This window comes from Triturus cristatus, chromosome 3_1, assembly GCF_964204655.1.
Source record: "Triturus cristatus chromosome 3_1, aTriCri1.1, whole genome shotgun sequence".
In the NCBI taxonomy this organism is placed as follows: Eukaryota; Metazoa; Chordata; class Amphibia; order Caudata; family Salamandridae; genus Triturus; species Triturus cristatus.
The window spans coordinates 849,103,148-849,118,275 of record NC_140583.1 but is presented as its reverse complement, the minus strand read 5'-3'; positions in this window follow the sequence as shown (position 1 = coordinate 849,118,275).

Below are 15,128 nucleotides of genomic sequence, written 5' to 3'. Positions count from 1 at the left end.
CATATATCACAACCTGTGAACACAATCAAGATCCCCCCTGAGTTCTCCTTCTTAAGTATAGTAAACATTTATTGAAGAATAAAGCAGCGCATTGCGCTGTTACCGTGATTCTGTCGGAAGGAGAGTCAGCACAGTGATCCACGCAAATATCCCAAGGGAGCGACTGGATACTTTTGTAATAGGAAATGGAATGGGAACACCCACACTAGTGTGTGCCGCCCAAAGAACACCACCAGGCTATACGTATTTTGAATAACCCCTGGCCAGTAGAATGAGCAGAGTTCGCCACTGGATTTGAGTGCCACAAGCAGGGAATAACGGGGGAAAAGGAGGATGGGAAGAACTGAAACAACATGTGCCGGAAAATGCGGAGCAGGGACCCCCCGGCTTGTAATGACAGCCAGTGCTTAGGATGTAGCACAGCTAGGGCGCTAACAACAAAAAACGAGAACAGAAAGCCAGGAACGCTGGGGTAACCTCTCTCTCTCTCAGAAGGAAAGGGAAAGAGGCAATATCCGACCTGCTAGCGGTGGTATGGCTGAGGGCAGGACGAAACGCCGCGAATGAAGGAGAAAGCGGCAACGATACAGCCAGCCGCCTTCGTTCACGAGAACGAAGACGGAAACAGGAAATACTCGACTGGAAGTCAGGCAGCTAAGCGATGGGACGGAACAGAATCTCGAAGCAAGAACGCTAAGTGCGTTTACTTGCCTCGGGGTTCCTTAAATACTGCAGCGTCGCGGAGCTGGGACCGCGGGGCATGACAAGCTCAGGCAGCTGAGTTGATAGCGCTAACAAGAGCATGTGAGCTTAGCACTGATTTGTTGGTTAACATCTACACCGATAGTCGATATGCTTTTGGAGTGGCTCACGATTTAAGGCTACTTTGGAAGGAAGGAGGCTTCCTTACATCACACGGGACACAAATAGTGCATGGGTAATTAGTACATAATCTCCTTACTGCCTTGACACATCCTAAGAAAGAAGCGATTGTTAATTGTAGCGCACACAAGAAAGTGACAGATAAAATAGGACAGGGCAATACCTTTGCAAATCACACAGGCCGTGAGACTGCAATGTAGCGAAGTACTACATCTATGTATGTGGTCAAGTCACAGGCTGAACGTTGGCATGATGTCAGACAAGAGTTGCTGGACATGCAACGATCTGCCTCTGCTAATGAATTAGACCAATGGTCTAAGGAGGGAATATTGGATGATGAGGGCTGTTGGAGGAATAAAGAAATGACCAAGTGGAAATTGCCCACAGCCTATTTACATTCCATGATTCACATGGCACATGGGCTGGCACATGTTGGAGCATCCTCAATAGCAAAGCTACTTATGCAAGATTGGGGATATTGCCGTCACAGCTAAAAAGATAGTCCAGTCTTGTCTGATTTGTCTCCAGTATAATCCTGGAAAGGGAACACGAACTCCACGGGAGGGTTTGCGATACCTATTGCACCTTTTGAGGTTCTGTAAATGGATTATATCCAGCTAGAACGCTGCAATAGCCTGAAATATGTCTTAGTGGTGGTCTGTGCCTTTAGTAAATGGATAGAGGCAAATGCTACGAAAGATAATACAGCTCTTACTACACTAAAGGTGCTCCTAAAGGAGTTTTTCCCCAGATTCTGCATTTGTCGAGTTTTGTGGAGTGACAACGGACCCCATTTCATTGGGCAGGTTGTTGAGTATGTCTTGAAAGGATTGGGAACCAAGCATGAATTCTATGCTGCTTTTTACCCACAATCAGCAGGGCTAGTGGAACGATACAATTCTACCCTCAAGCTCAAGTTAGCTAAAATACAGGCTTCCACATCTCTGAAATGGCCTGATGCACTGCCCTTGGCATTGCTATCCATTAGATCGATACCACATACACAATCTGGCCTCAAACCGTAGGAGGTGGTTTTCGGGAGGCCAATGAATATTTGGGGGATTCCTAAGCTACGCCCTATACATGATGTGCCTTATGTAGTGATATACGACTACTTGTCTCAGTTGACTGACAGCTTGCTTTCTATTCATCAACAGGTTCGAGAAGCTTTTCCTGACAGGTCACAAGGTGTTGGTCATGATCTACGGCCCGGTGACCAAGTGATGGTGAAGGTGTTCCAGAGGTCGAGCAGCTTGGAACCGAGGTGGCGAGGACCCAAGCAAGTTCTTCTGGCCACCAGAACTGCAGTCCGAGTGACCAATCGAATGAACTGGATCCATTCCACCTATTGCAAGAGGGTGCTGTCCACCTTGGTGGAACCTGCTGCGGTGAAAGATCACCGCAACATCTTGGACACAGAGAGGCCAAACTGCGTCACCTGAAGAACCTGAGGAAGTCTTCCCGGACCATACGATCCCTGGTACATCGCAATATCAGCTGCGACCCCGGACGAGAGATTCTTCGTTGCTGAAAAAGACTGGTTGAGTCACTCTCCTGGATTAGTGAAGGCCTGAGTTACAAAGGGGGAGACCCTACTAGTGTTACCCGTCTCAATCTCAGTGAAGAAACCAACAGCTGCCCAGGACTTTAGGGTTCCTCTATTTTATTTTTCAACATCGAGATGAATATGCCTGCGGAGAAGAGATCAACTGCTACGAGAGTCTGTGATCGAAAGACTATGTTTATTATTGGACTTACTTCCATTGTTATCATCATTGCAACAATAACATGGGTTGTAGAGGGAGTAACTCCTGCTCGAAATCTACTGACTGTCACTACTCCTGTCCCCATTGAACATTATTACTTCACTCTTCCCTATCATGAGCAACAAGACAGGATGTCTTACCTCAACAATACGTTTATTCAAATGTTGCATCACACCCATAATGCTACGAACATCACCAACTGTTGGGTGTGTGGAATGATGCCAGCTCACCAGAAAAAGGGAGGAACACCTTTCATTCCTCTGCCGTTTTTACACAATGGTTCTTGTAGGGCCTGGTTTGCGCGACTATGGGCATCTGAAGTTGCTAACATTACTAATGCTGATGTAGGTGGGCTGAATGCCCAGTTGAATAAAGCCTGTTACCCTGATGAGGAACGATATCCACAAGCTAAAGGAACTGTATGGGAGATGGAGGAGTATCGCGGACGAAACTCCTCCACACGCTTTGTCTTCCCCAACACCAGAACAGCTAAGGGTAATGGACCTCCTGTTAGAGCTGTTGCTAGAGCTCGAGCAGACCTGTGTGTGAACAGTACTGGTAGTATTCCTGTAGGGAAAAGTGACTGTACTCTGGTCTTGAATATTACTGGAGTAACCTATAGCAGTTTCATGTCATCACACAACACCTATTTTAGTTGTGGAAAAAGGGGATACTATCATTTACCCATTGGTTAGTCGGGAACCTGTTTTTTGTCCTTTTTGCTACCACCTGTGTTTTTGGCGCCTGCTTCCTACCACAAAGACTATATACTGTACAATGACATTTCTAAAAGCCGATCAAAGAGAACAATAAATCATGATGAGGTGGATCAGACTGATACTGCACTGCAGCAATATGTTGACTTTAATTTGGGGCTGTTCTTCTTTGTTTGTGTGGCCTTAAACAGCAGAAAGATTAGGTGCTTGACACGTGTTGTAGAGGTTGTAACCAATCAGACAGCTTGGAAACATCACGGAAGAACTACAAATTGCGAGAATTGTGGCGCTCCAAAACAGGATGGTCCTCGACGTGGTTCTAGTGGACTGTGGTGGAGCATGCCGCATCATCGGGAGCAATTGCTGTGTGTATATCCCTGACCACGCCCTTTCATTTTTTGAGGCGATTTCTAAGATGCACAAAATAGCCACTGAAATCCACCAGGAATCAGGAACATGGACTTTGACTGGGTGGATGTGGACAATGTTTACCGCTTGGGGCTGGAAGTTATTATCAGCCCTATGTATATTTGTTGCGATCCTTTTTTCCTGCTGCCTCTGTATTCAATGTGGCCCAATGCTCTGTTCCCTATGTATTTCTACTTGCACCTCATGTATACCAGCCAAACAAAATGTTAAGAATGCAAATGCCCGACTAGGAACTGACCAAGATATAAGAGAACTTATGTTAGTGGATATTGGTGATAACCTTCATGTTTCTTCTATTGCATAGCGAATGTCTTAAGCTAATGCTAAAAGGGAGGTCTGTGGAAATTGCAGAAATTGCCGTTAGCATAATCTGAAGCCATTTTGGTTGTGGCAGCCATTTTCGTTAGCCATGTGTTAGCCATGTGATTCTCCGGCCTTCACTGTTGCTTGCCTTTCTATTCTGCTTGAGTCATCAACTGTAGTTAACTCCTTCAGTACTGAGCCAGAGCACTGTGTATGCTCAGAAAGGACTGTAGCTGCTAGAATGCACCTGTCTTAGAATGTAACTGTCGGGCTGTTGCAACTGATGCAAGCAGTTCTGTCTCCCCTCCCACTTTGCTGACCAAGTCTTTTCTGTCTGCCCATGTTAGTCGATAGCTATTCTCCTGTATGCCTGTACCTTCTATTTGAGTCTCCATGCTTACTCAGCGACAAACAGGGTATAAAAGACCCTTGGTTTCTGTATTCCTTGTACTACCTCATACAATGCCTGAGGGTTTTGTATTGATGTAGTCCCAGTCATGAGTGATTAATAAACTTGCTATTTTATAAACCAGCTTCCATGCCAATCTCTACTTTGTTGGCTTAAGGACCAGTGGACAGATAAGGGTAAACCCCCGCACCAGTGAGTCCCTAAAATTCTCATTTCCACACTCTGACTGGCCCTCCACGGGACCATATTGTGTAGTGTGCTCGGCATTACCCTGTACCGCTCCAGCTGCTGAACTGCACTGGATGTGCAATAAACATCCAATGACGCACTGCTGTGTCATGTCTTTCATCATTCATGTATGAATGTGTGGATGAATGTAGGGACAGTGATTTCCCTTGCGTCAATGATGCTCATCCAGTGGGATGCCAGTCAGAGGGTGCTACATTGCATATTGTGTCCTGGGTCCCTTGGACACTACAACAGGGACACACGTATCAGTCACTTCCATGTCCGGACATGGACTGAACCACACCCAGAACCCACGAGTCATTGTTGCGAGCCCTGCGCTGGTCCGGCATACGGCAGGCCAGACCACTCCGCTTCCTCATTGCTACCCGTCGCAGGCGTACTCGCTGCTGGTGTGCAGGTCACTGGTCTAGTTGTCAGCATGTCACAGGCACTCCCTGAGGCCAGGTTTGCAAGCACACCACACCCATTTGGCACAGGCGGCACAGGCCATGTGACTCCGCCAACATAAGGGGCCTTCGACGTCACATTCCCCTCTGCCGGTGGTGACTGGATGACGGACGCTCCACAGTTCTCAATCATAAAGGGCGCATGAGTTGTTGCACATAGGGTTAGTGGCACCCGAGGCCTTTCGGCCTTCACAGGCCTACCACCACGTGGCGATGACTGGGGTTGCACAGGGTTTGTGGCACTCGGTGTACTGCGGCCGGCACAGGCACCCCGCCAGGGGACGGTGACTTTGGGTGCACTGAGTTAGTGGCACCTTAAGCTGCTGAGCGGGTGTGCAGCCTGCGATGATGCCCCATCCCGGCGGTCCGGACAGCTCAGGTTTTGTGTGCCCTGCTGGACCGCAGTGTAGCCCAGAGCCAGCGGGCAGTGCAGGCCTACTGCCACAAGGCGTAGCTTCTGGGATCCCAGAATTAGTGGCACCCACTGGGCTGAGTTGGTGTGCAGCCTGCGATGATGTCGGGTGCACTGGTATGTGCTATACCATGGAGTAATCTAGACCCAGCACCAAACGTGAGACCTGATGGCCTGCGGAGCGGGGCTGCATGGTGTGGAGGGTGCCATGTCCGCGGGCCCCGGGCTTGTAAATGTAAATGTAGTGCATTTATATAGCGCTTCGCACACCCCCGAAAGGGTTTCTCAGGCGCTGTGCACATACCGCTGTGGAACCCTTCCTGGCCTTTCCCTGTGAAGTGCCCACTCCTGGGCATCCCCAAGTTGAAGCCAGGCATCCTAGCGCTTTTGGGGCCGTTGTGGAGATTAAGCAAGCTATTGGCCAGAGTTGCAGAGTGGGACCCATGGTTAGAATAGGCACCGAGACAAGAATTATCGGGTCCGGGGAAATTGAGCCCAAGACCCGCCAAGGCAGGAATTGAACCCTGGTCCGGGCCAGACCTCTGCATCAGGGTCTGCCGCTCTAACCATTGAGCCACACTTCTCCACTTGTGGCTTGCAGCAGCAAGTGGTGGGACCTACTGTCTACACGCCGGCGGTGGAAGGTGAGCAGTGAGGCCTGGGTGTGTATGGGCGTGCATGCTCCGATGGGTGGCGGGAGGAGCTAGGGTGCATCTGCCTGGGTGTGCATGGGCGGGCAGGTGATGTTGTCTTGTGCAAGTGTGTGTACTGTGCCAATCATGTATCTGGCCTCTGTTTCAGATGAAGACTCTGTCTCATGTGTGACATGGTGTACTGCTATACATACCGGCAAGTGGTTGGAGACACACCGGTGGCAGCAGGTGAGCAGTGTGGCCTGAGTGCGCAGGGGCGGTACTCTCTTTCTCTCTTCCCCTCTCTTCTTATCTCTCTCTCCCCCTCTCTTCTCAACTCTCTCTCCCCCCTTCGTATCTCTCTCTCTCCTCTAATCTTATCTCTCTCTCCCCCTCTTTGTCCGTCTATCTTTCTCCCCCTCTCTTCTTCTCTCTCCCCTTTGCTCTCTCTCTGTCCTTTGATGTGCGCAGGACACACCTTCTCATCATGATTTTTGTCTTGCAGGCTGTGACCTACGGATTGTCCTGAGGGGAGCCGCCATGTGTCTTCATTTCATTTCAGTGTTCATTTTAATAAAGTTTCATTTGTTGCTTCGAAAGTGAACGTGTGATGCTCATTTTTGTGACGACACATGCATGTCACCAGTTGTAATTGTGCAACATCAAGCAGATTATTTTGTACATGTTTAGGTGTAGCTGATGTGCCATGTCTTTGGTCGGGGGGAGTGCCGGGGAGGGGTTCTTGTGGGGGTGGCAGCAGATGTTGTTGCCCTTTCAGCCTTCCAGGCTGCATCTTCAGTTGCCCGGGTGCATCTGTTGTTCTTCAGATGTGGGTCCCTGGGGTGGTGTTAGGTTCTGATGTATTCCCAGGTTTAGGATTTCTAGTAAATCTGAGAATGTGTCAGGTTCCATGGGTGTTGCGTGGGAATACCCACAGCAACACCCATGGAACGCTCCTTTCAAGCAGTTTTCTGCGTGAAAGGGGCACATATTTATAAGGCCATGAAAAGCCACGTAAAGTGGCTTTACGTGGCCTTATAAATATGCTGTATCACATTGCGCCACCAGAACATCAAAAAAGTGACGTTTCGGCGGCGCTAAAGTGCCGGGCCGCATAAATGAGGCCCACAATGTTTACATATAAATATTCAAGGTAGAAATAATGAGTTGTGAATACATGGGAAAAGACGATATCAAACACTTTAATAAGAACACAGACACTAAGAAAAACCGTATAATGTCAGCTATTCATCAAGACTAGGATGAAAGAGTTAAAAATGTTATTCAATTCCTGAAATAACATCCGAAAACACCATTCAAGTGCCAATGAAAGTTCTGTAAAAACATTCTTATGTACCTAAAAACTCCTCGTGGGAAATAGCCAGTTTAAAAGACAAGAATTTCTCTATTGGTCTTTCACATTCACCCATCCCCCATATATGTTCAGCCAGTGAGAGGTGGTACTTTGTTCTGCATTGGATACTTTTTCAATATACATGACAGACTGTCCACGTTGCTGTTTCTAAGATGTAGGTATATAAACCACAATTACATTGTGCCCCTGCAAACAATCAACTGCTGCAACAATTTTACATTCGTGTTACTCTGGGGTTTTGACCTTGTATCGCGATTGTGATCTGCCTACGCAACAAAATGCATTCCATACGTTACATTGTATCTATTTCAAAACACAAAATGCTGCCAAAAGCTATCTTTTTACACACACCTAATTTCCTTGCCTGGCAAAAGCTTGCCAGTGCTTGTTGTTCTATTATACACTGCTCCCGCATCTATATCAGAAGCATCAGGCTAGCAATGAACGGCAAGTCCAGCTGTGGCTTGACCCATCCCAAAAGACCCGCACAGATGCAAACCAAAGAGCTCATAGTCTTTAATCTGTGAGATTCTTGGCCTTGCAACATGCTGAGGCAAGCCACTCTGCTTCAGCCTAATCAGAGGTGCTGCTGCACAGCTTTCATTGGGCACCCACAGGTTTCATGACACGTGAAGCCTCTCCTGGGTCAGGCTTTCGCAGAGAGCCCCACATGCCAATGCTGTCAATTAAAGTCATCCATTTTTTATTTTATTTATTTAATGCGTTTTTATATAGCGCGGACTTTACCCGAAGGTGTCAGAGCGCTTCACAATAGGAACAGTAATGATACATGAGGCGAAAATTACAAGTGAGCATGTTACAAAAGCAAACGTTATGTTACATGAAGCAATAGTGACAATTGTGCAAGTATCAAGAACAAACAAAATACAAGAGGTAGCAAACGATACGTTACAAGAGGAAAAAGTGACGTGTGCAGGTTACAAAAGCATACAGAGTACAAGTAGAGGTATAATACTGCAATAAACGGCAGACACTCAAAGCACTAAAACAAACGTTACATTACATGAGGCAATGGTGGCAATTGTGCATGTATCAAAAGCAAACAAAATACAAGAAGTAGCAAACGATATGTTACAAAAGGAAAGGTAACGTGTGCATGTTACAAAAGAGTACAAAGTACAAGTAGAGGTATAATACTGCACTAAAAGGCAGACACTCAAAACACAAAAACACACTGGGAAGGCACTTCTATAGGCATGGAGAACAGAATTTCTTATAATGGAAGGACTTCCTTCAGATAATAGAGGGCGTGAATTAAATTTGGAAGTGTCTTTGAAGGAGGAGAGCTTTGAGGTCAGTTTTGAAGGCCTGGAAAGAGGTGGTGGTCCGGAGCTGAGGCGGAAGTGAGTTCCAGATTCTCACCGCGTTGCCTGAAAAGGATTGGGCCATCGATCTTTCCTTCTTGAAAGTGGGAGGTTCAAGCAATACATTTTCTGCATTACGTGATGGTCTGGAGCCTCCAGAGAGTTTCAGTTTATTCGCCAGGTAGCGAGGGGAGGAGGAGTGCAAGGCTTTGTGGGTGATACAGGCAGTCTTGTATATAGATCTTGCCTCGATGGGAAGCCAGCGGAGGGTGGATAAAATGGGTGTGATGTGGTCGCTTCTTTTGGCCCCATATATGAAACGAGCTGCTGAATGGAGAACAGACTTAAGAGGGGGACAGGTGAGATTTGGGGAGGTCAGTAAAAAGAGAATTGCAGTAGTCCAATCTGGAGAGAACCAGCGATTGGACCAGGGTTTTAAGGTCTTGCTCCTGGAAGAAGCGACGAATCCCCCAAAGAAGGCGCAGTTGGTATCGAGCAGACTTTGCAATGGAATCGATGTGGGAGAGTAGATTGAGTTTTTTGTCGAGTATGACACCAAGGGATTTTGTGCTGTCGACAATGATGGGTTTATTGTTAAGTAGATTCATCTGGTCCATCCATGATTGAACCGGGGGAGGAGAAAGTGAGGAGGAGAGGAGGAGGAATTCAGTTTTGGAGGGATTCAGAATCAGCTGATGAGTTAACATCCAGTTTTGAATGGAGTCAAGAGTAGAGCTTAGGATGGAGAGATCGTGAGTGGAGGCCACCTTAAGGTAGATTTGGGTGTCGTCAGCATAGAGATGATAGTGGATCCCGGATTTACTAAGGAGATTTCCCAATGGTTCTAAATAGAGATTGAACAATGTGGGTGCAAGTATAGAGCCTTGAGGTACACCTTGACCGACCGCCAAAGGAGATGAAAGACTGTCCACTATTTTGATCATTTGGGATCTATCAGAGAGGAAGGAGGCAAACTATTTAAGCACAGTGCCCTCCATGCCCATTCTCTGTTGAAGAGTGTTAAGGAGAGTGTTGTGATTGACAGTGTCAAAGGCTGCAGAAAGGTCAAGGAAAATTAGAAGACAAGACTCTCCCAAATCGAGTATCCGCAGCACGTCATCAATCACTTGCAGCAGGGCTGTTTCAGTGCTGCAGTTTTGAATGAAGCCGGACTGGAAATTGTCAAGAAGATCATTGTCCTTGATATGACGAGAGAGTTGTTTCGCTACACATCTTTCTGTGATGTTCGCAAGAAAAGGTAGGTTAGTGATGGGACGGTAGTTGTTGAGGTCGTTCGCATCAGAAGGGGTTTTTTTAAGCAGAGGGGTGACCTGCCCAGTTTTGAAGGAAACAGGAAGGGAACCTTGACAGAGGGAGAAGTTGCCCAGAGTGGTCCAATAGGAAAGAGAATGGGTATAGAAGTCAAAGGCAATGGCACAGGGGATGGGGTCAAGAGAATGGTTGGAGGGCTTTGTTTCGAGGATGCATTTGAGGAGGGCATCTTCAGAGATGGGGTCAAAGTTCTGCCAAATGGTTAAGGATTTGAACTCCTCTGTAGGGGTAGGATGGATGACCTGATCTACAAGTGATATCACTTTTTCATCAAAGAATATAGCGAATTCCGTTGCTTTCTTAGTAGAATCCTTCAACTTGGAGGTTGGGGTAGAGCAGTTTGGGTTCTTGATGAGGTCGAATAGTTTTTTGGGTCTATTTTTGGCCGAGTCGAGGAGGGATCTGAAGTGCGACGCTTTTCCAAGGAAGATGTGCTGTGGTACTTGGATCTTGCTGAACGAAGCGTGGCCAAATTATCGGTGGAGGGCGCTTGTCTCCATTGTTTATCAAGGACTCTTAGGTACTTCCTTTCTTCATAGAGGGATTTGCTGAACCAAGGTGGTGAGGGAATAGGCCTTTTCTTTTTGCTTTGGAGAGGAGCGACATTATTGATTTTGACTGCAAGAACTGTGAGGCATTGGGAGGTGAGTTCGTTAACATCTAGGTTCGGGTCTAGTTTTGGATGTAATAGCAAAGCAGAATCACAGAGGGTACCGAGGTCAATATTTTTAGTGTCACAGAACCAGGAAGTAGCCCTCTTAGGTTGGCCGAGAGTTATAGAGTGTGATAGGTGAAGAGAGAATGGGATGAGGAGGTGGTCAGACCAGTCTGCATGAATAGGGGTAGCGATAGTCAGCAAGCCTGCTTTAGAAATAACAAGGTCCAGGATTGAGCCCTTAGAGTGTGTTGTTTCTGTGCAGTGTTGGATAAGATCGTTTGCAGAGAGGAAGGTGGCCAGCAAATTCGCAGAGGTGTCTTGAGACGAGCCCCAGTGGACATTGAAGTCACCCACGAAGATCTGATTGTCACTTTGCGAGTATTGGTCGCTGATGAAGTCAGCGAGTTCCTCCATAAACGAAGGGCTGCTACCAGGCGGGTGGTAAGTAGCATGGAATCTGAGAGGTGAGCGGTGGTGCAATTGAAGCTCAAGAGATGGGCATTCAAAAGTGTGGAAGGAGCTGTTAGGAAAAGCCTTAAGTTGAAGGGAGTTTCTAAAGATGACTGCAACACCTCCCCCAACTTTGTCAATTCTGTCATTTCTCAATATAGAATAGCCTGTGGGTAATAGGAGATCAAACATAGAGTGAGAGGTATCGTTGAACCAGGTCTCTGTGAGGAAGAGCATGTCAATATTGTGCAGGATGATGGTATCGGAGATTTCAAGTTTGTGTTTTATTGCAGATCTGCAGTTGTGGAGCATACAGCGCAGCTCTGTCGAGACTGTTTTGGTGACGGGGGCACTTGGGCTATGAGGTGTGATGGGGATATTGTACTTATACGAGGGTGCTCGGGAGGGTTTAGGTGGATGAGTGGTTCTGACAGAGGAGATGGTCGGAAAAGTGTAGATAGTTGGGTTACTTGGAGAAGAAAGTGGAAGAAGGGTGGCGTTCGAGGTCTTGTGTGAGTTTGCAATGTTTGCAGACGACAGGTTATGCTTGGCTATTATGGGGTGTGGGGGCGAGGTGCATCTCGTTGGAAGGTGAGTGCTTTCCAAAGGAATTGATGTGTATGGAAAAGTGGAAATCTTGGAGCTTAAAACTGAAATGGTAGCTTCAAGTTGGGAGATGGAGGTGGTAAGAGAGCCTAGCTTATTTTCCAGAGAGAGTAAGGCAGAGCATTGCATGTTGGGTGGCTCGATGGAAACAGGAGGGGGTGCACTTCGCGGTGGAAGGCAGGGAGAGGGGGAACGGGAGGGGAGTAGGGGTACAGGGTTCAGAGGTGGGGAAAGGTGGTGGATGAGAGCAGGCGTTGGTGCACCAGAGGTGGAAGGAGAGTTGTCTTTGTTGGCGTTGCAAGAAGCATAGGAATTAAGGACATAATTAGGGGGAGATAGGAGAGGAGCGAGGCGGTGAGGCGGAAGAAGAGGGGAGGCATGTATGGAGTCATAGGGATGAAGGAGGTTTGGGAGGAAAAGAGGGGAGGGGGTTGGAGAGGTCCTGTCAGCTAGGTGAGGTGGCTGTGAGGGAGTGGGCATCTGGCAGAGTGAGGGGGGTTGGGAGATGGGGAAGTTGAAGAAAGGAAGTGGTTCTGCTAGGCCCGAGGGAGGGAAAGCGTTACCATGGGGGGAAAGGGGGTAGCACAGCATTGCTGGAGGAGTGGGGGGAAGGAAAGTGATGCAATGGGTTTGTGGAGAAATCGGGGTATATAGCGAGGAGAGGAGGGGTAGAAAAGCGGAGAGGCGGAGGGAATAAGGGGAACGAAAGGAAAGTTAACTAGGGGAGAAGGCTGGAGGAGAGGTGAACTAAAAAAGGGGGGTGGCAGGTAGAGATAGGGGTGAGGAGATGAGAATGGAGTACCGGGACGGTGCAGATTGAACGAGGAGCGTGTTAGCTAGAGGTAAGGCTGAAGTGATGAGGGGGGGCATACTGTGAGGGGGGAAGAATGGGAGGGGAGGGCACAGGGGAGGAAGGAGGAAGAGGGTCAACCTGTGCCTCTCAAGGGTGCAGCCTATTGGAGAGTGGGGGGGTCAGGGGAGGAGACAGAGAGTAATTGGTGGAGCTGGATGAAGAGTCAAGGGATGACCCGGTCGCAGGGGAGGGGAGGAGGGAAGGGAAGAGGTGGTCAAAGAGAGACAGACAGGTGTCTTTGGCTTGGATCATGACAGTACCGTTGTTATAGAGTGAAATAGTGAGGGAGCCGGTGAAACACGCAGAGGGGGAAATTTTTAGCTGTTTCCCATGAGGGATAGAGGAGGAGGAGGTGACGTTAAGGGAATTGTAAAAGCTGGTGGACCAAGAGGGGATGTCGTGAGTGAAAAAAATGAAATCGTTTTTGAGCCTCCTATAACGACCATTGTAAAATTGATCAACAAAAAGGGAATCAGGGAAACATTCAATGGTGTTATGCTTGAAACGTTTTGCTGAAGCTTTAGTCAGGTTAGAAGGGTAAATGATTTTGTAGCAATTAATTCCAGGCTTAACTCGAGTGGTGGCCATGTTGGGAAACTGAGGAGGAGGAGGGTGGTGGGGATATGAGAAGGGTGTTACTAGGAAAGCGGTGGTAAGGAGAAGTATAAGGACAAGAAGGGGGCAAATATTCCAGACGTCGGGTGAAGAGATCTGAACTAATGTGCAGTCAGGGAAGTGAGGCGATTAGGAACAGGTTGTTACTTCAGAACAGGACAGATTCAACAAGATAGGACTGAAGAAGGAGCGGTGTAAGAGGAAAATCACTGTACTTAGCATCAGCCTGTAACATAAACCACATTATGCACAGCATCACATTAGGCGCCAGACACATTGGGCCCGATTCACAGAACTAACTTAAGACAAAATCCTAAACTTACTACCATTTTGGTATTCACAGAAGGCACTTACTCATTTTGGTATTCACAGAAGGCACTTACTCATTTCGGTATTCACAGAAGTTAGGAGTCCTAACTTTAGGACTCCTAAATGCCTTCTGTGAATACCCTAAGTCTTAAAATTAGGATTTTTCTCAGTTTAGTAGTAGTATAGTTAGGACTCCTAACTTTAGGACTCCTAAATGCCTTCTGTGAATACCGAAAGTCTTAAAATTAGGATTTTTCTCAATTTAGTAGTCCTAAATTTAGATTTAGGACTACTAAATTGAGAAAAATCCTAATTTTAAGACTTTCGGTATTCACAGAAGGCATTTAGGAGTCCTCAAGTTAGGAGTCCTAACTATACTACTACTAAACTGAGAAAAATCCTAATTTTAAGACTTTCGGTATTCACAGAAGGCATTTAGGAGTCCTAAAGTTAGGACTCCTAACTTCTGTGAATACCGAAATGAGTAAGTGCCTTCTGTGAATACCAAAATGAGTAAGTGCCTTCTGTGAATACCAAAATGGTAGTAAGTTTAGGATTTTGTCTTAAGTTAGTTCTGTGAATCGGGCCCATTGTACGCCCATAATCTCAACAGACTAATATTAGACCCTAACCTCCTAAGTATCTCCAACAATCGGGCATAAAGCACAGGGTGGAACATAATCTCACTAGCATAAACCATAGTATGCAAGACAACCTCATAATCATAAAAAACACATTTAGAGGTAACTAGAACAGGGTCCGTAAATCATATTACATGAAATACATTTCCTAGTACCACATAAACACATTAGGGCCTGGCGCCCTACAGACCTCCCAGTTCCCCATGCCAACTGGCCATCTCAAAGGGGCTCAAATGCCCTGTGTCCAGAATGTCGGGCTGCTGCCAATGCAGCGAAAGTCCAGGGTGCGTACTTATGCAAATCTAAACGTTGCAGCTGGCACTAAGTGCTGCGCAGCTGTGAAGAAATAGGGCAAGGAGTGCATCTCACTACTAACTCAGACAGAACTGCCCCCAATTACCCTAAGAGACTAGAGGAGGACAACTTTTGTCAGTTCACCCGTTGGGAGAGGATTGATCTGCCCTTATTGTCCCTTCTAATAATGTCTCGAAGACAGGCCCGTAAGTGGTGAGCCACCCGGTCTAACTTCCAAATTGGTGTCAGAGGTATCCAGCCCAAGCTGCTCCTCCACTGGGATCAGGCCCACCAGCCCAGCAGGAGATGCTTCACTGTGTTGACACTACGGGTGCCTTCACTCAGGCTGCTGCCTTAGGCATGTGGCGGGGTGGGGCCCACAGGGCGCTGCCAGTCGTATTATGGAGCCCTCCCTGGTCACCTAAG